Below are 21,196 nucleotides of genomic sequence, written 5' to 3'. Positions count from 1 at the left end.
ATGGCATGTGTCATAGTAAAATTACAAAATTACAAAACCATGACAGCATGGAAGAAAAAATGGACAAAATGAAAGCTAATGTTTATTTCTGAACAGATTTTGCAGTACCTAACACCTACTTGGCGACTGATGTAATAATGAAGTTTGCTTAGATAGTTCTCACTTGAACTGCCAAAAGCTGTTGTAGTCAATACTGTGCTTCTGGCTAAAGTGTTGACTTAAAACTCTGTGCAACCCCACCGTAGTAAGTAGCCTTGAAAAGCACAGAGGTCTGCAAACAACAGAATGTTGGCTGTGATACAAACTTACTGATACCAAGGAAAATAATTTACTGGTATATCCCCATTAGATAGATAGTTCGCATCATGTTTTCTCTTCACATGACACAGCAGACACTCTTAATTATTGGGTCTTACTTGTTGTTGTTATTTTTCTTTCTTTGCCTGGTTACGTTGCACCGAATCTCAAACCATTATGACTGTGAGAGCAGAAAGTCCTCTCTCCTCATTGCTAGGGGAGGAACAGTGAAGCAAGGGGTGGGATAGACAAATCATCTCTTACATGAATAATAGTGTCAGGGCATGCTGGGGACAAAGAAAGAAAAATATCTGCTCAGGAAAATTCTGGCTGCTGGTTTCATGTCAATGTGCTCCCTCTATCCAGATTTGTTTAAAACTCTACTGAGAGATTCTGACCTCTTGGGCTTTATAGGGGTCCAATTGTAAAGAAATAGTTTTAGATTTTTAAAAATTAATTTATATTTCTGTTCTGATACATATTTCTCCTCTGCAGATTGCAAGGACACTGATTTCAAGTTTGCCAGCTGTGGGTGCCCTCCTGCTTGTGAGAAAGGAGTTAAGAGGAGTGGAGATAAAAGCAGCTGGGATCTGTCAAGCAATCAGGGCCCTCTGCCAGGGAAGAGAGGGACTGGGGCTAAGAGGATGGCTTTGATCCTAGAAAGAGAGGACTGGAGGTCAGGAAGTATGAAGTAAGGCTAGCTCTGTTTAATTTGGCTCTTTGAGTGGTAACATTTATTTCTTTGCATAGATTTTTATAATTTTTCCATCTGTTTTTTCTGTGGTTGTGGCTTAGAACTGTGGGGTGACAGTAAGCATGATGGTGGCTAGGAATGGCATATTTCAGTCACTAGGATGATGTTTCTAGTATGATGTGGGTTCTGTAAGCCTTTAAGCCCTTCAGGAATCTTCCATTAACAACTTCATCCCTTAGGAGAAGGAAGTTGTCCCTGTGTACAATCAAGTCTTTGTGTTCAGTCTGGTTACATAATATTCTCCTATGCAGAAAAAATATACTGCAATTTCTTAAACATATGTGTGATTCCTACTTATGACCATAGAACAGTGCCACAACACTTAGCTATGTTCTCTGAAGACTTTTGTGTCTCTTTAATGTTCAAAGGAATGAGGTTTGTGCTAGTCTTTGAGAATGTCGCATAGAAGATAGAGCAGCTCTGGGAGTACTTGTGCATGAGTAAGCTGGTGTGGAAGTTGGTGTTGTAATGTGTACCATAATGCTCTGTGGAAAAGTTTGGCAAGCAGACAATTATTCATCTACTGAGCATAACACAAAGATAGTCATTAGCAGGAATCAGAGTTGAGAGAATGAAATCAAAAGCAAAATGATGAACTTTGCACATAAGGCTCTGAGTTCTGAGAATTAATGGGTCTTCTGTTTCTTTATGAGAATACACTGAGATCAATCATGGGTGACTGCCTTGAGTTATTAGTTTTCTAATATATTCTGAATTCTTGCTACATATCAAAAAGAAAATGCCACTAGGCTTTCTTTCTTTCTTTTTTTTTTTTTTTTTTTCCCCCTTGATATCAAGTCAGACAAATTCTTAAGCTAGAACCAGTGAATGTGATGCTTGTTGCACAACTGCTGTTTCTGTTGTACTGTCATTCAGCTTTTAACCTGAGTTTCTCTGCAATGAGAAAAAAATATGGTTAAGAGTCTTGTATACAAACTGAAACTGACTTGAAACATAGTAAGTGCTTTAAAATTGATACGGTTTTTAGTTCAGTCATAAATTAATTATGCAAGAAGAGGAAATAATGTCTAGTTTTATTCCAGATACTCTCTCTGTAGAGAACTGAGTCTGAGCAGCAAATGCCATCATTTTAGAAATCTCAGGGGTGCGTGGGTGGAGGGTGGTATTTGCCTCATTAGTAAGGAGGATTCAAATACCTTGATAAAATAAGAGATGTGGTAATCATGATGATTTGAGAATATTTGAAAATTGCAGCATGGACTGCAGTTAACTTCAACTTGCAGTAGCTCTCGAATACGAGAATACGTCATGATCAGACTGTGCAGCTGGCACTAATTAGTTCTGGCAGCAATTTACATTTTTTCAGTCAACTGTAAATTGCCTTGTTATTATCAGTAGAAGATCTGAGATCAAAATACAGCGGGGGGATTAAATTATTCTGTAACTTTGTAATAAATGCAAGTGACTTCTAAAGCGAAGTCAGCCTTGTAGCTGATGGAAGCATTCTCTGAAATTAGGGGACTGGGAAAGAGGCTGTGGCTCAGAAAATCACAGCTGGAGAGCTGCAGAACCTTGAGCACCTTGGAAAATGCAATTTAAAAATTGAAGCTTCTACGTATGTATCAATTTACTTAAGGAATAGACTTGTGAGGTTTTTTTGTTCTTTTTTTCATTACTAATTTACAGTACCATTTGCATGCATGATCTCAAAAGGCACATCAACTTGAACTTTCTGCAGTACATAGTGTCTGTAGAAGCCAAAGCCGGCTGACAGAAATCTTGTTGTCTATCACTCCTACTGCACAGTCTTTTAAATGTAGAAATTAGAAATGCATCTCTAACTTTAGATGATGCTAAGGTGAGGTAGAACAGGCAGATACCCTAAAAGGGAGGAAAACATTTATTTATTTATTTATTTATTTATTTATTTATATGGAAGTTGGGTTAAAAAAAAAGCCAACATACAACAACACTTGAAAACAGTGCAGAAGTTCATTACTAGACTAATTATGTCAACTCTAAATGTATTGTAACATGTTCTTTTGCTGTCACTGTTGCAACAATAGGTTCTGATGTGGAGGACTGTACAACAAGTATTTTCTTTTACTGAAAACAACAGAAAATGAATGCTTAATTTGCCTATTTCTGCATCCAGAGTACACAGAAAAAGGAGTTTAAATAGGATATAATTTTACGTATTTTGTTCTTAGAAGATATTGAAAGAATGGTATTGTGTAATACTGACATTGATATAGACCAAGTTTTTAGTTTTCTATGATGTCAATGTAAGGATTTGTTTCTACAGTTGCAGTACCAGGAGATTCATATTGTAGACTGAAGTACTTTCTGTTGCAATGAGATAAGATACCAGACTAGTGTTTAGAGTTATCTTGAGTTTAAATTAGTTGCAGTCTTGAGGTATTGCCTTCTCATACCTTTCTCCCATAAGACTGCACCTTCATAGGTCTACTTGTGCAACTTGTTTTGCACAATCTCATCATTCTTTCTCAACATTATCATGGTGATAAAAGAAGACTTATACTTTGTAGGAGGAAGGAAAACACAGATAAGTTGCTTTAGCAGACACCAGTTGGTACTAAAAATTGCTTGACATTGTGTATTGTTGATATTTGAAATCCTTATTCTTAGGTCAAAATGTAGTGCTTCTTATCCATCTTTTCATTTTTCCAGCACTGTGTGGAGTGAACTTGCTGTTTCAGCTCCTTCTGTGACTCAGAGGGCAAAGAGCATCTCTTTTGAGGGGGGAAAAACATAGAAGCTTTATGTCTCTACTACTCATGTGATGTGTTTCTCCAGGTACATTTGCTGATTTGAAGTTCAGCTTTTTCTTTCTCTCGGACATAGTGTTTACAATCTTATGTCCTCATCACTGGCATTAATAGTAAAAATATTACATCTTGAAATACTTTTAAGAAAACTAAACCCGGTAAATACAAGGTAACCTAAAATACATCCAAGATTTCTGTTATACCAGATGAAGCGAAATGGCTGTTTTTAAACAGCCTCTGTAGCTAGTTGAGAGGCCATAATTCAATGATTTTATTTATTTTTTATTTTCAAAAGGCCCAGGCTACTTCAAATTAACAAGTCTCCACCTCACTATGCTCAGTTTCACTGACTTGTTTCCATAAATATATAAATATAAAAATAAATATAAGTGTCAATCAGAGTCAATAGGTGCAGCCTGTATTCTATGTGGAAGAAAATGCTACACCTCTGGGTCAGATGAGAATTTGTCAGACTGCCCCTCTAATGCCTGCTGTCACGGCAACAAAATGTAACAGGTGGGAAGGTTCAACTTCTACTGCCATGCCAATATAATAACACAGGAGGCACTACCTTTGGAGTAACCCATGTAAAACCTCAGCAGGCTTCTTAATGGAATCAGCTCATGTGGAGACAAGTCAGGTATGCAACATCTCCTGGAAATGATTCCATACATTGCAAGTTGCTATTGCCAGACTTTGTTGGTTCACATGAAGTCCTAAACTCCTGCCTTTTCCTGCAACTCAAGTCCTTAAAACCTTGACTTTCTTGTGGGTAGTTTTCCAAAACACTCTGGTATCAGCATTTTCTGACCAAGATTTGAAACAGAAGACATCAATGTGCAGAGGAAAACAAAAAACAGGCTCACACTTCTCAGTGTTTTTTGTTGGTTTGTGTACTGCTTAGTTTTCTATCTTGGAGTCAGAACAGCAACAGAATTCCAAACTTCTTTTTTCTGAATGCAGTAAAACCCTAAAGGACATGGGGAGAGAACTTCTCCATATTAGATTTTTCGTAACAAAATTTAAGTAATGTTTCACCAGGATACCATGTTTTCAGTTTTAGGTATCTATTCCTTCCATTCAATACTTTATTGTAACGTTATTCATAGCTACAGCATCCTTTACAGTCACATTTTGTCTGCTGGCATGTCAGATCTGAAGAGCCATTGATTCAAAATGCTCAGTTCTGGGAGACAAAAAATGTCCAATGTTGTTCTTTACATCAATAGATTTGACACGTGTTTATTTTTGAGAAATGCATGTCCAAACTAGGATGCTAAGGGTAATTATTGAATCAAGAGTCTGTTCTGAATTACAACTAAGCAGACAATCCCAAGAGATATTTGTGTTTTTTTCCTTTAATGTTTTTTTCTTCTCCCTTGCTTCTAAACTCATGCGCTCTCACCAAAAGTACATGCTGACTTAAATTTGCTGTTGCTTAATATCTTGCACCTAAAAGAAATTAAAGCCTGACTTCCTTTTAATGTGTAGGGACACTTAATAGCAATTATCTCCATGCATTTAACATTAAACCCTTAGCAGTTCACATGAAGCTTGTGTGTTCCTAGTTAGGCAACATCTCAATGTTAGAGGCAAGCCGTCTGTAATGGTGATTTAGTACAACCTCGAATGCTGTGCCTGTCCTTGGAAGCATTCACTATTTCTAAGATTTTTATTGAATCAACACACAGATTCTCAGATGAAACGCATACTTAAAGATGCAGCCTCTGAAGTTAGTCAAGTCAATAAAAGAAGGAAACAAATTTCCACTGACGTGAAAACAGGATTTCACACATGTTCTTTGTGCTATTTTAAAGGTCTGGTTTAGCCCTTTGAGATGTTCCTGTGAGAACACGATGATGATTTTATAAGAAACTTCAAAGCTCAGCTGCTGCTGTACTAATTTGTCTTTAAGAAACAACTGCTTTTGTTTATCATCTACCACGTGTGCCCTTTTGTCTAGAACATTTTGTTCTAGAATCAGGGAATCAGTAGCATAACACCAAAAAAAAGTATAAGACTGGTTCAGAGGAGAACTACAAATCTGGTTAAGGGACTAGAAAAAAAGACATGAAGCAGCTGAGGGAATTGAGGTTGTTTAATTTGGAGAAAAGGAGGCCGACAGGAGACTTCATTGCTTTCTACAGCTATCTGAATGGGGCTTTTAGTGAGGAGTCTCCCTTTTATTAGGTGACAAGTGGCAGAACACAAGGAAGCAGTCTCAATATATTCTAGGGAATGTTTAGGTTGGATATCAGAAATGATTTCTTCACAAAATAGCATGGTTAGGCATTGGAACAGTATGCACAGGGAGGTGGTGGAGTCTCTATCCCTGGGGGTATTTGTGGATTCATGCTTAGGGATGTGGTTTAGTGGTGGACTTGATATAGTTAAATGGATGATTGGACTTGATAGTCATAAAGTCTTTTGCAACGTAAACCTTTCTGTGATTCTAGAAATGGCATTTGCCTGGAATCTGATGCTTAAGAACTGTACTTTTTATGCAGACATTTCTGTAACTGTAATGAAGTATCAAGACAATACAATGAAAAAAATTTACCTACAGTCTTTTTCTTATTTAAAAAACAAACAAACAACAAGAAGATATTGAAAGTCCTTCATCTTTAAAGAAGGGGCAGGTGTTCTTTTAGGACACTTGTCCTGATTTTTTTGTAAGAATACCTGCTAGCATGCATTACATTTTGGTGGTGGCGGCAGTGGCTTTGTTTTTTCATGAACTTTATCTTCAGCAGAAGGAATGAGAAAGGGGAGAGAATCTTAAATGTAGTTGACTAGGTCTTCTAATTTCTTCACACAGATAACTGATGAACTTCCACAGAGTAATTATGTTGGTGAAACTGCAATAGCTCTAGATTGTTAAAGGTGACTCCCAATTAGCACAGTGACAATAAATCAAAGGTACTTTTAATTCTTCCTCACATACAGAAACTATAATCAATGCACTCCCAACAATCCTACTATATGCCTTTTGTTTAAATTACCTCAGGTATGTATTTTTTTTCACTTTACAAGCTCTGGACATAACATTGCATCTCTGTGAGAATTTTGTCAAGGACCGTGTGACTTAGAACTGCAGGAAGCAGACAGCAGGCATCAGAATACATGCATCTCATGCTGTCCAAATAGGCTTGTTCCAAACAGAATAAGTCCACACTGAGAAATTAGCAAGTATCCTATCGCAGACAGCTTGGAGGTGTGGGGGAAAGGTCTGCTTCAGCTGTAAAGATGAAAACTGAGAGGGTCTTTAGCTGTTGTTTCCAGCTATTTACTTGAGGACTCTTTTCCATGGTGAAGATTTGCATGAGAATAAAAGTGTACAAACTGGATCAAAATTGTTTTAATCTGGCAAGTAGAAGGAAGCTTTTAAACCTTCTTGGAGTAAGAATACTAGTAAGAATTAACTAGTAAGTAATACTCAGTAAGAATACTAGATTTTCAAGATTTTAATACTGGTGAAATTTCAAGGAAAAAAAAGGAATTTGAGTTTCTAGATTTCTGCTGCCAAAGAACACTCAAGAAACAAGATGATCTTGTCCTTAAATTCCTTGGAGTAATGAGTCTCAGGAATGCCTCTGTAGCATTGAGTCATTTGTCTGAACCCTCTGCTGTGTAAACGCAAACTTTTTTTAAAATTTATATAACTGACATTTGATTCCAAGAATTCTGAGAAAATGCTCAACAAATTAATAATGCATGTAAACTATTGGTCATAAATTTATCTAAAAGAAACTTTGGCATTGCTTTTGTTTAAAAATGCACCTGACCTTCTGTGTTCCTTTGTGTAGTGCGTGCGTGAGTGTCAGTAGGAGTTTAACAAGACCCAGACAGTAGAAGGTTTGCCAAAATCTCCTTACAGTATATGTACTTAATCCAGTATCAAGATCATTTTAGTCAAAGGAACATTAAACATTGAAAAATATCTGCTTTTCAGATGAACTTGGAATGATAGGATAGGGAGTGAAGGAGGGCATTTGGAAGCCCAGAAATATGAAGCAGTGCACGCCCTGCTTTTATCCTGGGAGCCCAAACTAAATGAGCCTTATTTGAACTGTGTATTTTTAATGGGAACGCTCTATGTAGTCTGTATTCATATTAACACATCTCTTATGGTTCAAAACTCAGTGATTATCTCTTGAAGTTTTTCTTTGTCTCTACAGAACTTACCTGTTTCTGACTTAAAAACAAAGGCAACAATTAAGTATGCTTTGAAAGACAGATTTGGAAAAGCTAAATGAGACTAAAATGGAATAGCATACATTTAGAAAAACACTGTCCTGTAAATTACGCAAGGCAAACGTGGGATGTTCCTAGAAACTCGTGTTCACTGGAGTCCTCCTTCCTTGTGTGTGCTTTTGCACTCAACTGGTGTGGTGGGAAGAACTTTCTTTCTTTGTTTTTTTTTTGTTTGTTTGTTTGTTGTTTTTTTTTAATGTGAGCTTCTTGAGTGAACATAGTCAATTGGTCTGTTGTGTTTGCCAGGAGGAGTACAATGTATTTTGCACGTTTCACTCATTAATTATTTGCCTTTGGCTTACCTGAATCACCACTTGTCCTCCTTAGGCAGTTTGTTCTTTGTGTGCAGAGCTCTTCAAAGTGGAATTTACCGCACATGCAACTCGATTACTGTCGACAAATCTTTCAAGGAGGTCTCTACTAAGGATCAATAATGCAGGAGCATGCTTCCCATCAGCTTTGCTGTAGCACCGTCTTGTTAATGGTCTGTGTATGCTGTATGTTACTTCCAGTTGTGTAAATGTTTAAATCTGAGGTCTCACTTTGTGTCCTTCTTGCAGCATAGTAGTATTCATTCCTCTTAGGAACAAACCACTCTGCTGCAGCAACACCATGCCTAACAGAGAGCAGAAGTTTTTTACTTCTGTTCAATATAGCATGTATCAGGTAAATGATATCAATCTTTTGTTAAACTTGAAAAAGTAAAGCTCTGGAAGAAGCATTTAAAAAAATGATTTTATGGAGTTCAAAAGATCTTTGTGAACTCTGCAACAAAATGTTTTCACTGGAGATTTCTGTGGCTGGCTTTTCACGAGTCAGCCAAGTGACAAATTCCTATTGCAATTTGGAACATCTACATCTAGAAATTAAGTCCTAGAAAAGGATGCAAAGCAGAGTTTCCAAACATTGACAGACATCTTCATGAACGATGTCTGAGTCAAACTCTGGCTTGAGGTGTTGAGTCATCCAGGATGCCAGTGGCACTGCAGCATTTGATGATTTAACAATATTGCATTTGTTTTCTAGCAAAGTCATGAAGCAGACAGTGTGAGGCTAGCTGCCAGTTGGTTTTGTTCATTAGGTTATTTTACTTATTGTTCTGTCTTATTGTTTCAAAAAAACATTATATTATTTAATATAATCTTGAGGTAGTATTAAGATGATCCCCTTTAATGTCCAAGCTCGGTGTTAAGTGTTTGTTCTTATACCAGAAATTTACTTAACTGTCTTTTTTAATTGGGTCTAAATATCAGTTTTCTACGTAGCCCTAGGTCAAGTCAGACTGACAGATAACTGCACTGTCTTTGACCTCAGCTGTGCTTTGGATCTTTGAGAACTGAGATAATTCTGTTTCTATACCAGGTGAGAGTAGTTTAATTTATGAATTAGTCCAGGTCTGTGAACTAGCTTCTCTCGTGTTAAATATGCTGAGTTTGGGTGACTTGGTATTGGTAGATGACAGCTTACTTTGCTGTAATGAACCTTTATTTTCTGCGGATTACTTGCTCTTTTTGCTTAACAGTGCTAGTATAATCCATAACTTTAAGTAAAACTTGTCTTCTTTTTATATATAGCAATGAGGGATGTATATTCTATTTTATTTTTTTCTAGCGTACTAAGTCTCTTCTACTTTACAAACCTGTAATATATACTGAACATCCTCACTTGTCCTGTCATTTGCTCTTTACATTTCATTGGCAAACTTTTTTTCATCACGTGGGAAAACTGTCACTGAAATACTGCCACCTAAAAGCATATTCTATCCATTTGCATTTATTTCTTACAACAGTAAGAAAGTAAACAGTAAAAACCGTTCTTGATGGTTAGCATTTAGTCTTCAGTGAAACATCATACAGTGATCTGTCCTGCTCCGTTCTGCTTTACAAGGAAAGATTCCCAACTTTCACACTGCGGAAGTCAGTGACAATAAATACTAAGGAACATGCTGTAATATAGGAATGGGAGCAGAACGAAGCCCTCGTACTTAAAAACAAAATGGTTAGCAACCTGCTATATCACTTAAGTGCATGCAAGTCTATGGGGCTGGATAAGATCTGCATAGGGCAATGAAGGAGCTAGTAAAGTGCTCATCAAAACACTTATCACAATTTACCTCCTGTTCTAGCGATTTGTGGAGATCCCAGATGTTGTCACTGGCTTGTCAGACTGACTTCAATGCTAGGGAAGATTATGGAGCAGATTGCTTTGAGTGCTATGATGCAGTGTTTACGAAACAAGGTGACCAGGTCCAGCCAACATGGTTTTTGAAAGGCAGGTCCTGCTGACTAAGCTGATCTTGTATGACAAGATGGTCAGCTCAGTGGATTAGGGAAAAGGCCATGGAGGATGACTAGTTAGACCTTAGTAAAGCTTTTGGCACTTTTTCTCACAGTATTCTCTAGGAGAAACTGGTTGATTGTAGCTTAGACTAGTGTACATTTTGCTGGATGAGAAAACAGATGGGTGGCTGGGCTCAAAGATTTGTGGTAAATGGAATTAAATCTAGTTGGAGGCCAGTCACAAGTAGTGTTCCCCAGGGCTCGGTGTTTGGACCAATTCTCCATAGTAACTTTACCAGTGGTCTGGATGAGGGGATTACATATGCTCTCAGTAAGTCTGTAGGTAGCATCATGTTTGCATGGGTGTGTTGATTTGCTTGAGGGTGGGGAGATTCTGCAGAGGTGTCCAGGTATGTTGAACCGTTGAATTGAGACCTGTTGTATTGGGTTCAAGAAGGCTAAGGGCAGGGTCCTGCACCTGAACTGCAGCAGCCACATGTAATGCTATGGGTTGGGGGAAGAGTGACTGGTAAGTAGTCAGTAGGAAAAGGACCATGGGGTGCTGGTCAACAGGAACATGAGCTAGCAGCGTTCCCCAATAGCAGCCTGGCTTGTTTCAGAAACACTGTGGCCAAGAGTGATTTGAAGTGATTGTAATCCAGTACTCAGCTCTGGCGAGGCTGCACCTCAAATGCTGTGTTTAGTTTGGGGCCCTTCTCTATAAGACGTTGAGGTACTAGAGCAAGTACAAAGAAGGGTAACAAAATGATAAAGGGTCTAGATAAGAAGTGATATGAGGTGAAGTTGAGGTAACAGGTTATTTAGCCTCTCATCTTCCAAGCAAGAAGATACTCAGGCAGGACAAGAGGAAACAGCCTCAAGTTGCACCAGAAGAAGTTTAGGTTTGATATCAAGGTAAGTTATTTCACAGAGAGAGTTGTTAAGCATTGGAACAGGCTGCCCAGGGAAGTAGTTGAGTCATTATCCCTGGAGGTATTAAATGATGTGTAGATGTCGTGCTTAGGGACACGGTTTGGTGATTGACCTGACGGTGCTACTTAATGGTTTAACTTGTTAACTTCAAAGATCTTCTTTTACCCAAATGATTGTATGATTCAATCCAAAACACTGCATACAAACTATTCAGGAGCACCCTTTCTCTGATCTCCTGGCTTCAGTATTAAAAGAATTCTGAAGTTGTCTATTAAATTAAAGAAAAAAACATTAGACAATTGTAATCCTCTGCCACCTACAAGTTACAAAATCTGAACATATCCCTGTAGATGAGATGGCTAGAGCAACTACCACAAGACAAGATGTCTTAGCAAGGTATTTCCAAGTAAGAAAAATAGCCAAGGGACAGAAGGTTAAATGTAGACAGTCCAAGTAATGAAGTATTCTTAGGTATAGGGGAAAAAAAATGCAGCCTAAATAAATATTAAGACTTGCACAAAAAAGACATTTTTTTTTTTTTTAGTTAAGTGAAATACATTTAAAATACTGTGTTCACATAACATTCTGGCTGAGTTAGTGGTATGAAAAACAAGAGTGCCAAAATCGAGTTGTAGACTGCATCCAGAGAATCAGAGTTAAAATGCCAATTCTGCTTCAATATGCCTAAAGCAATACCGCTGTAAACATGAGAAGATGTTCTGTGGCAAAATTATGGTATGCATTATTTTATTTTTTTAATATTTATATTTTAAAGTGAGATTCAAAAATTTAGAGTGGTTATCCTTATATTTCACTTGTTAAAAGGGTGGTGTATAGAGTGGATGGATCTGATTTTTGGTTGCTGCTAAAACCTTAATCATAATCATAAATGGCTTTTTCAGTGAATTTTTGTAGTGCATTAGATTAAGAAATGAAGGAGTTGTTATAGTTATTTAGTTGTGTATGCATATTATCAGGAAGCATGAATAGAGTCCCTTATTTCAGTAGAAGTGTATGATAGGGAATTAGACAGCATGCAACAAAATAAGTCAGATTAGAATACAAGACAGAATTTTTTCCATAAGATAAAAGAAGTGCTGTAGTGATGACTTATTCACAAAACATCAGAATATAAGGAAAATCATTTGGCTATCTGATAGCCAAAATATTTTAGGAAGGGATTGAGGGAAAACAAGGGGCATACTACTGAAATCTTGAGTTACTAGAATTTGCAAGCTGTTTAGAGTATGGCATTTGTTTTTTCTTTTATTTGTTTTTGTGAAATAGGAGAACGGTCAAAATACAACTTGATTGTATTATTATTACACATCACTTCTGTTTTTCCTCTCATGTTTTTTGTGTGTGTGTTTTTGTTTTTGTTTTTTAAACTGGAAGCAACTAAAGCAAGTCTATAATGTACTCCCAACATTATTTTCTCTGCTCTAGGTTGGACAGGTTGATGCCATGCAACTTTGCAGAATGGGTACCTTGTTTTCCTCTATAAAACTGCTCTCTGTGAAAGGATTAGCTACAGAAGAGAGCTGGGCAGGCAGAAACTTTGGAAACTCTCATTATATGCGTGCAGTGATTCAAATGCAAGTATGTTCTGCTAGGTCTGGCCAGTGAACAGCCTGAATAATGGAATAAGTGATTTGTGCTTCTAAGAATGAGACAAACTTGTTTTCCACTCTCAAACATTTTATAAAAGGTCTGTAGATGATAATCTATATTACTTACAAGCATTTGTTCTCATCACAGTTGAACAATTTTTAGTATAGAAATGTTGAGTCTATTGCAAAATGTGGTTTCAATTCAGACTTTTATAACATTAAATTATTGAGCCAACTGAAACCTTCTCAAGTACATAACTAGGTGTACAGTGTAAAAATAGAAATAGGGTGGTGTTTTCCTGTACATCAGATTTCTAAGGCTGCTATTATACCATCTGGGTATGATTAAGAAAATATTAATCTTTTCCTTAGTGTGACTTTAAGTAGCACAGCGAAGTCTTGAAAGATCCATAAGTAGCACAATTTTAGTATGTCATATTTGTGTTTGATATCAGCTCTTTATCATCAGTGTTGTAAGTTTCTTAGTTTTTGTATTCTTTTTAGATCTATCACACTTACAGTTTTGTTCATTTATATATTTAAGGAAGGTTTCTCCATGTTAGCCTAAATTAAATAGGATCTGAAAAGCAGGTACCAGCACTGGTCTCTTGGCAGCAGCAAATACTCAGTTATTCTGGAAAAAAAAATGAAGAGGAAATTTCAAGGAGACCCTGCCAGTTCCTAGAGCTGGGTGAGGCTGAGCTCTTAAGTTTCACATACATTGATATGATTTTGGGTTATCTCCAGTTGTGTAGCAGGGATGATTACCCTGAAGTATCTGTTAGATTCTAAACTATCTGTTAGCAGTGTACTAAGCTTGACTTATCCCAGGGTTGTGGCATGGAATCAGCACACTCTAATGCTTTTCCAACATTGGGAAATCCATCTTAGAGAAGATGGTCATGGTGTCCCTGAAGGAGTAGGGCATGTAGTAATGTGGGTACAGCACATCATCTGCACCAGCTCTGCAGTACTGCTTTTCTAGGGCAATGTTTCAGGTTTGCAAAACACTTCTGAATGCCGTCAGCTTAAATTTGGATTCAGCAGTGCTGTTGGCCAGGGCTTGTATACACAGGGAAGATGTTTTTGGAAGTCTCAACACATACGTGGAGCTCCACCAAGATGAATCAGCAGCTCAGGAAACTGAGTACATCCTTGTAGAGCCAATGTTTTAATTATTATTTTATTTCTTTTGAACAAGAGAAGACTTAGTGGTGATTATTATTATTCTTTTTCCAAGCATTAAATCCTTCTCCCAAAACTTTGACCCTCTCTGATTAAATGTCTGTTATCACCAGAATAGTGGTGATGCCAAGTGACTGTTATTACCAGAATGTAGTCTTGAACCCAGTTTTGTCATGTTGAAGATGTACTGAATATTGTAACTTCACATAGAAGTCCGTTAGCCTGTATTACTGATGGATTTAAAACTGTTGATAAATGTTGCTCAGCATGTTTACTTTTTAGAGTATGCAGTTATGAATTGGATGTGTTTTGATGTCCCACATGCACTTAATTATCTTTGTACTTATTTTCATCTAAGATGCTTTAGGTTTTTGCTAAGTGTAATTGTGAGGGGAAGATGCCTATTACCTTTATTTCACAGGAATTAATGGTCCTTATAACTTACTTGACTTAACTGCTTTAATATATACATTGCCCTTGGAGACATTAGTCTTCTTCCTGATGCTGTGGTATGCTTTACAGTTGTTCTTTCTTCTCATCTACAAACCCAGAACTGTATTTCCAGTCTTAAACATTTGGTTCCTACTGTAGAATATTTGCAGGTTAAGAAATAGTGTTTTGCTTCTCTGATGTTATTTTCCTCAAGGAAAATATCCAAGTATGTCTAGATGTGGAAAAAATACATTATTCATACTGTGGTAAGCTTGGCTGGTCAAGGGGGTGGAGTTCTGGGAAGGAACACTAACAGCAACACCAACAATCTGTTGTAGTGCATTAATAAAATAAGGTAGCTGCATTCTAAATAAATAAATCTGCCCCCTGTCCTGCTTTCCTATTTTCATGGTGTTATTCTCATCTCTTTGATTATCCAGTACATTTTCAAATTAGAAGTTCTTCAACTCTGCAGCCTGTAGGCAGCTATTTGTTTGTTCTTATGATACTGCATAGAATTTTGTATGTCTGAAGTGCCATGTAATCAATACACAAAAGAATATTTTTCTTCTTTTTTTCTTTTTTAGTTTCCATGGTAATCAAGTAGATATGAAAGAAAACGAATTTAAAAATGAAGTGATTTTAGAGGGAAGGAGTCCTGTTCCTCTGTCTTGCCTTCCCTTGCTTGTGGAATTCTAAGGAAAATAACCTATCTAAGGTAAGCAAAGATGAGAAGCTATTGAAGAAAAAAACAAAACACAAAAAACCCCAACCACATTATTTTTAGATAGTGAATGCCTCAGTCCTTCTCAGTCCTATTTGTCTTGCTTTCACTAAATCCAATCTGACTAAGAAAGGAGTAATTCAGATCACTGCAAATCAGCAGTTTTAATAACAAATGAACTGTTTTTCCATTCTGTCCTGTATCCCCAGATTTCAATGCCAAATTGCTCATACCAGGAAATTATCAACGGTTCTGAAATGAAAACTATCTGATAAATCACTGTTCTGCTGCAGGATGTTCTTGCTAGTCTTCAAATGCCATATTTCAAATGTGCAAATTAATGATCAATCCCACCAATGTCAGCAGAAAGCCTTTATACAACAAAAGTGAATCTAAGTGTTCTGCAGTCATCACTACAAATGGCTTAAAATTCATCTCAGCTTTCTCTCATCACTTAACGGTCACACAGCTTCTTTAGAGGAAGTTGAGCAATACATTCTTGTGAAATCAGTAGAAATATTGAGCAATAAGAGTGATGAACTGGCATGTGCCTTTATTTTCATTCACAGGAGAAGGAAAAAGTCCCTCAAAAAGATGATTTATCTTGTCAAGAAGAGTAAAAGTGAATGAAGTCCTGCTTTCTACCCTACTCTGGCTCGGATAATCCACTGTCTGAAATACAAAGGGAAAATTCTGCATCTTTTATTGTAGGTAAAGTTACATAAATGAAAAAAAAAATTGCTGATTTACTACTGCTAGTGAGAATTTCCAGATCCCAGACATTACCTCCATGGTCTGCTGTGTGTGTGTGCTCCACCAAGTAGCTGAGGGTCTTGCAGAGCACTTCTCATGTTGCTGTCTGCTTACAGTCACTGCAGATTTGCCATTCTGTCATCTCTTATTTGGAAAGCAAATTGTCTAAGGATAAATAAGTGTAGCATTAACTAATCAGGATGGCAACAGGGTAGAATCTAATTGTGTACTCATGCTTTCAAAGTGGTCGAGTGTGACTTAAAATTAGGTGGTAAATTCTGAAAATGGTAGCACGTAACAGTGCTTATTCTACCCTCAAAGCTTTCATAGGAAATTTCCAACAACCGTGGAAACACATTCCCTCTGTGTTATGGGATTTCTTCAGTACAGCTTGTATGGCAGCTTTTTGTTTTCCTGGTGCTTTCATGTTTGTGTCTGATTGTCTTCCCTATGGTGCTCTATTTGCATTCTGCATACTTACATTCATGCAAATCTTAGAACTACCTAGAAAATGACTGATACTTTGGTAAGAATGTAAGGCAGTACATATACTGAAAGGAAATGCTTTATTAACTCAGTTCATTATTAAAATGTATGTCAGGTAGAAGTGTTTGTTCTGCCTGCACCTGTGTGTCTGTGCTATTTGTCTCTGCTGCCTTCTTGATTAGTCTGTTTTTAGTGTTGCATCTCTCTGAATATTCATTAAATCGCAGATTATGGGTTTGGGGCTAATAGAGAATACTGCAGAACCTTCCTATTTTTTACCCAGGAATTTAGAATCCCACAATGAGTGGGAAAACCTATCCTTCCATTGTGAACTGGTATTCCATGACTCACAGACGACCACCATAAAGTTCTTTGTAACAGACGTTACTGAAATCATTTTTGATTTTATATGGTGACCAATTTTGATTTAAAACAAACAAAAATAACTTCTGGCTGTCTAAAGAAAAATAAGTACTTGTTGCACTAACATTTACATCAGCACCAGTAGTATAAATAGAATGAGAAAGTAGGTGAGATGCACTAAATACTTGCACAATTCAGGCAGAAATATATAAGTACATGGATTTAATAAACGCTGTCTGCTATTCTGATTTAATTATTTCTCTCAAACACATCCAGAAATAACTGTTAATGCTAAAATAGTTCAAAAATGCGCACTGCAGTCAGAAGCTTCTACTTCAGGCTATACAATTTAAAACCATGAGTAAAAATAGGTGAGCTCAACAAGGATAATGCTATTAGTGTCTAGTAACCCCAAGAAGCAACAGGGAGAAAACACACTGTTTCCTAAGTACTGTTTCTCTGTTTCCTTACTCTTCCTTAATTTAAGACACCAATGGTTTGGTAAGAAAAGAATTCCAGATCTTCCTGGAAAGAAGTAAATCCTTTTGTTTACTTGCATGTATCTATACACTGATTTTTCTTCAAGCCATTCTGTGTTAAGAAATTGAAGGATGATGGACGACAGGCAGGAAAGACATTGTCCCTCAAGGACTGGATGTGATACGATTCCAAGCATTTAACTATCTTCATTGATAAGTACTTCTACTGATTTAGTGAAAGCGCTTCAGGTACGAACTGATAAAGTTGTTGGGATTGGGTGCATTTTTAGTTAGTTAGGCCTTAATTGTCCTGTTTCATTTTTTCTTTTCAGCACAATAAATAAATAAATCAGGGCAAAGTGGAGTTGTTCTGAGTAGCAATTATTTTTATGCATGAAGTCTTAATCGTAGTTCAGACTGAATGTCCTTTGCTTTTATTATTGAAGTAAAATATTTCAAATGAGTATTAAAAAGCTGAAAGTATGGTGACTGAGAGCAGCCTTAGTACATTAATTCAGATGTTACAGAGGTGGTTTCCTGGCATCAGTGACTCATCTACTGCTCTTATTTCCTGCTCTGGCTCCATTGTGCTTTGTGAACTCTTCAGGGTATGCTCAGCAGGTCTAGGAACTGGAAGAAAAGATGGGACAGATATTTAATGGCATGAGGTAACGATGCTCCAGACCCTGCCCTCTTCCTCCTGAAATGTCCTTCAGATAAGATAATGACTTTAGGTACGGTGGAGGAAATTACAGCATTGAAGGTGTGCAGCTGGAATATAAAGGGACTCCAAGTTTGAAAACTATCTGGAAGTTCATTTTCTTTCCACTTGGATTATTTCCATGTGAAAGATGTAGAAATTAATGAGGTGAAGGTCTATAGCATTTAGAACATTCCAATCCTCTAAGCCATAGTCCTTAGCTCTTACTTTTGATTTAGGAAGTAATTTGGAATAGTTAGGCCATGTTCTTTTCTTGCTTGAGGTCAGTGTGAGAATCCAACCAATGCTTTCTCCACTGTTTAATATATCTGTCAGTGTGCCTATTAAAATATTACCAAAACAGTCTTGTTTTTCGTCTTGTTACCCTGTCTCTCAAATAAGGAGGATGGAAACCTCTTTTTCCAGGGAATCTGCAGCCTAGTTCAAGTCCTGTCTGCTATCCCTTGTGTCCCATCAGTAGCAAACATAGGCAGACCTTCCAGATGGTGCTATGCTCCAGAGGCCTTGATTCTTGCTAACAGCTTTTTCTCAAACCCTTTCTTAAAAGGCAGACATGGATCATAATTAAAATGAAGCAGTGTATTTTAGAATCAACGTATCATAGAAACACAGAAGGAATCATGTTGGATGAAGCTTTAAAGACTTAGATTTAAGATTTAGGTCTAATTTTTACCCACAAGCTCTCAGTTTGCATGTTTCTCAGAGGCAGCTGCTCCAAGTAACCGTGTATCCACTTCTCAAGTTAAAGGGCAACACTCCCTCTCTTCTCTACTAATTTTTCCTGTAAAACTTATACCCTTCAAGTGCACTGTTACAGTTTTGTGGTACATCCCACCAGGTTTCCATGACAGCAGTGTGGTTCATAGTTTTCTAATTGCACCATGGCTTTCATGTTTTACTTAGTTCCTGTTCATAGTACACTAGTGTATATGTTTAACCTGCTAGTTCTATGGGGTGTGTGCACTTTTAATGTGTTTTAATTTAAAAAACAAACTAAAGAATTCTGTTAGCTATTGATAATAACTATATTTTCTTTATGTTGCTAATACTGCTTACTAAACCATGTCCCTAAGTACTCTGACTACTCTTAAATATCTCCAGGTCTTCCCCCAATGCTTACCTATAACAACTAGATGTTATTATTCCCATATAGAGCCACCCTACTGCTCTTTCTTCTTCACCTATCCCTCTGATGGAGTTTATAGCCCTCTGCTGCAGTGCTCCGGTTGTGGGAATGATCCTACCATGTGCCGGTGATGGCAAATGAGTTCTAGCTCTCCTTTCACAACGTGGCTTGAAGTTCCTCCTGTTTGTTGCCAGTCCTGCACACAGTGGTGCAGATGCACTTCATCTAGGCTATTAGTCTCACCTCTGACCCTGAAACACTACTTTTAGGGTCATCTCCAATGAGCACGGTTTTATCCCCTCACCCTCTGAACCTAGTTTAGAGTCCTGTCAATCAGTTCCAACAACATCTGGGTCAGAATGCTTTTTCCCCTTTGACCTAGGTGAACTCAATCTGCTGCCAGCAGGCTTGGTGCTGAATCAACTGCCCCACGATCAAAAAAAAAGAAATAACAAAATTTCTCCAACAAGACCCTCTTAACCACAAGTTGATCAAGTGGGTCTTCCTACACTCTCATTATCTTTCCGTGCTACAAAAGAGGTGGCAGATAACGCAATCTGAACTCCCACTACATTAACTAAGGAGCTCTAAGCCATGAAGCCATAGGGCTTCTCCCTACAGCCTCATTGGTGCCTGCCTGAAATACAGGGAGCAAAGAGGACCTTGTCTTGACTTGAAAAAGCAGTAATGGATAGTAGCCCTCTTGCTTTCCTGGGGCTGCTAATCTTTTCTTTTTATCACAAATAAAGGTCACCAGCAGGAGGAAAACCACTCTTGAGAGCTTATCTGGATGGCAAATGAATGCTTCATTGCCTCTCTGTGTGGACAGCTGGTCCTCAGTCAGAGCAGCTTAATGTGGCTTTCCCTTCCTGGCCTTGGCTGTTCCCCATGCCCTTTCCTTTATCCAGCCCCCCAGGATCTCTGTTGCTTAGGGGGTACTTTTTGGACAAGGGGGTGCTCCTCGTGCTCTGAGCAGAGGTATGGGTCCATTCTGCAAGTTTACTTGGTCTGTCTGCTCAGGGCTGGTAGCTTTCTTATCTCTTTTCACTGCCAGCGAGGTCTGTATCAGCCCAGGAAGGGAAGGCTTTGCTTCCCAGTCTGAGTTTCAACCTCAGCTTAATGTTTCAGCAGGTGCTCCCCGTGTTTGTTTCAAGAGAGAAAGCAGGCTGCCTGCCGTTCTCCTTGCAGGCAAGCAGCGAGCATGCTGTGCTCCTGCACATGCTTTGCTCCTGCACGAGTGCTCCCTCTGGAGCTGCTTTTGGACACGTGGGTGTGATTGTCGGTGCTCCTGGTCCTGCCCGCACCTGCTCAGCTGCTCTCTTCTTGCTTTGGGACCCCTGCTGGGTGTGCTGAGCTGGAGCCGATCACATGAGCCACCGTTATAGACGGGAGCGTTACGCCGTTTAAATATTCCACCCATGTTTCTGGCCACCACCATTGGGTCCTTCAGCGGCTCGCAGGGCGCTGGTGGTTCCTGGCTGTCTGCTCACCCCAGGGGCTCCTCGATTTTGGGACTTGCCCACACATACTACAGTCCCCCCCTGCTGCAGGATGTGTCTGCGCCGGAGCCGATGGCTTCAGAGCATCGATGTTCTTCAAGTATGTGAAATTAGGTGGTGCATGTCCAAAAAAGGTTGCCGCAGGGATAGCCAGGTCAACTAGTGTGTCTTTGCCTGTGGAATCAAACGGGATGTTTTACAGGCTGTGCCCACTTGGGTGCATGAGGCTGAGGCAGAGTTGTACTTATTGAAGTGGAAAGCAGTAAGAACATAGAAAAGGTTTGTTGTTTATGGTCTCCCCTAAAGAGGAAAATGTATGGAAGTGGAAGTTGCGTCTTCAGGGGCTTTTTGCATCCTAGCTACGTTAATTATGTTTTTGCTGTTTTTTTGTTGATGTTGTTTGTTTGTTTGTTTTTCTTCTGTGTGCCCCTGGTGCATTTAGGTCAATAAATCTTTGTTTGAATGGCATGCAATGAAGTCATTAAAGAAATCCATAGCAGGGCAGTAGTAGCTTGTGCTAGATTAAAGGGTTTTTTTACAGCACTGTCAAG

General features: G+C 38.3%; 1 protein-coding gene across 7 annotated transcripts in view; it reads left to right on the top strand.

Moving 5' to 3' along the window:
- Window positions 1-21,196, top strand: part of LOC146760138 (uncharacterized) — a 91,377-nt gene that overhangs the window by 34,290 nt on the left and 35,891 nt on the right. For 2 of the 7 annotated variants that reach the window (XR_014948105.1, XR_014948110.1), the window contains 3 exons: window positions 793-988; window positions 15,082-15,212; window positions 15,788-15,925. The gene's annotated coding sequence lies outside the window, so the exon portion shown is untranslated. Of the gene's footprint in view, window positions 1-792; window positions 989-8,404; window positions 8,540-15,081; window positions 15,213-15,787; window positions 15,930-21,196 lie in introns of those variants that run through there. The other 5 variants (XR_014948107.1, XR_014948111.1, XR_014948106.1 and 2 more) reach the window with 4 other exon arrangements.

This window comes from Coturnix japonica, chromosome 7 (genome assembly GCF_054131305.1).
Source record: "Coturnix japonica strain WE chromosome 7, WE-NBRP24, whole genome shotgun sequence".
NCBI lineage: Eukaryota > Metazoa > Chordata > Aves > Galliformes > Phasianidae > Coturnix > Coturnix japonica.
Note: the sequence above shows the minus strand (reverse complement) of the source record. Positions and strands in the feature narration are given on the sequence as shown.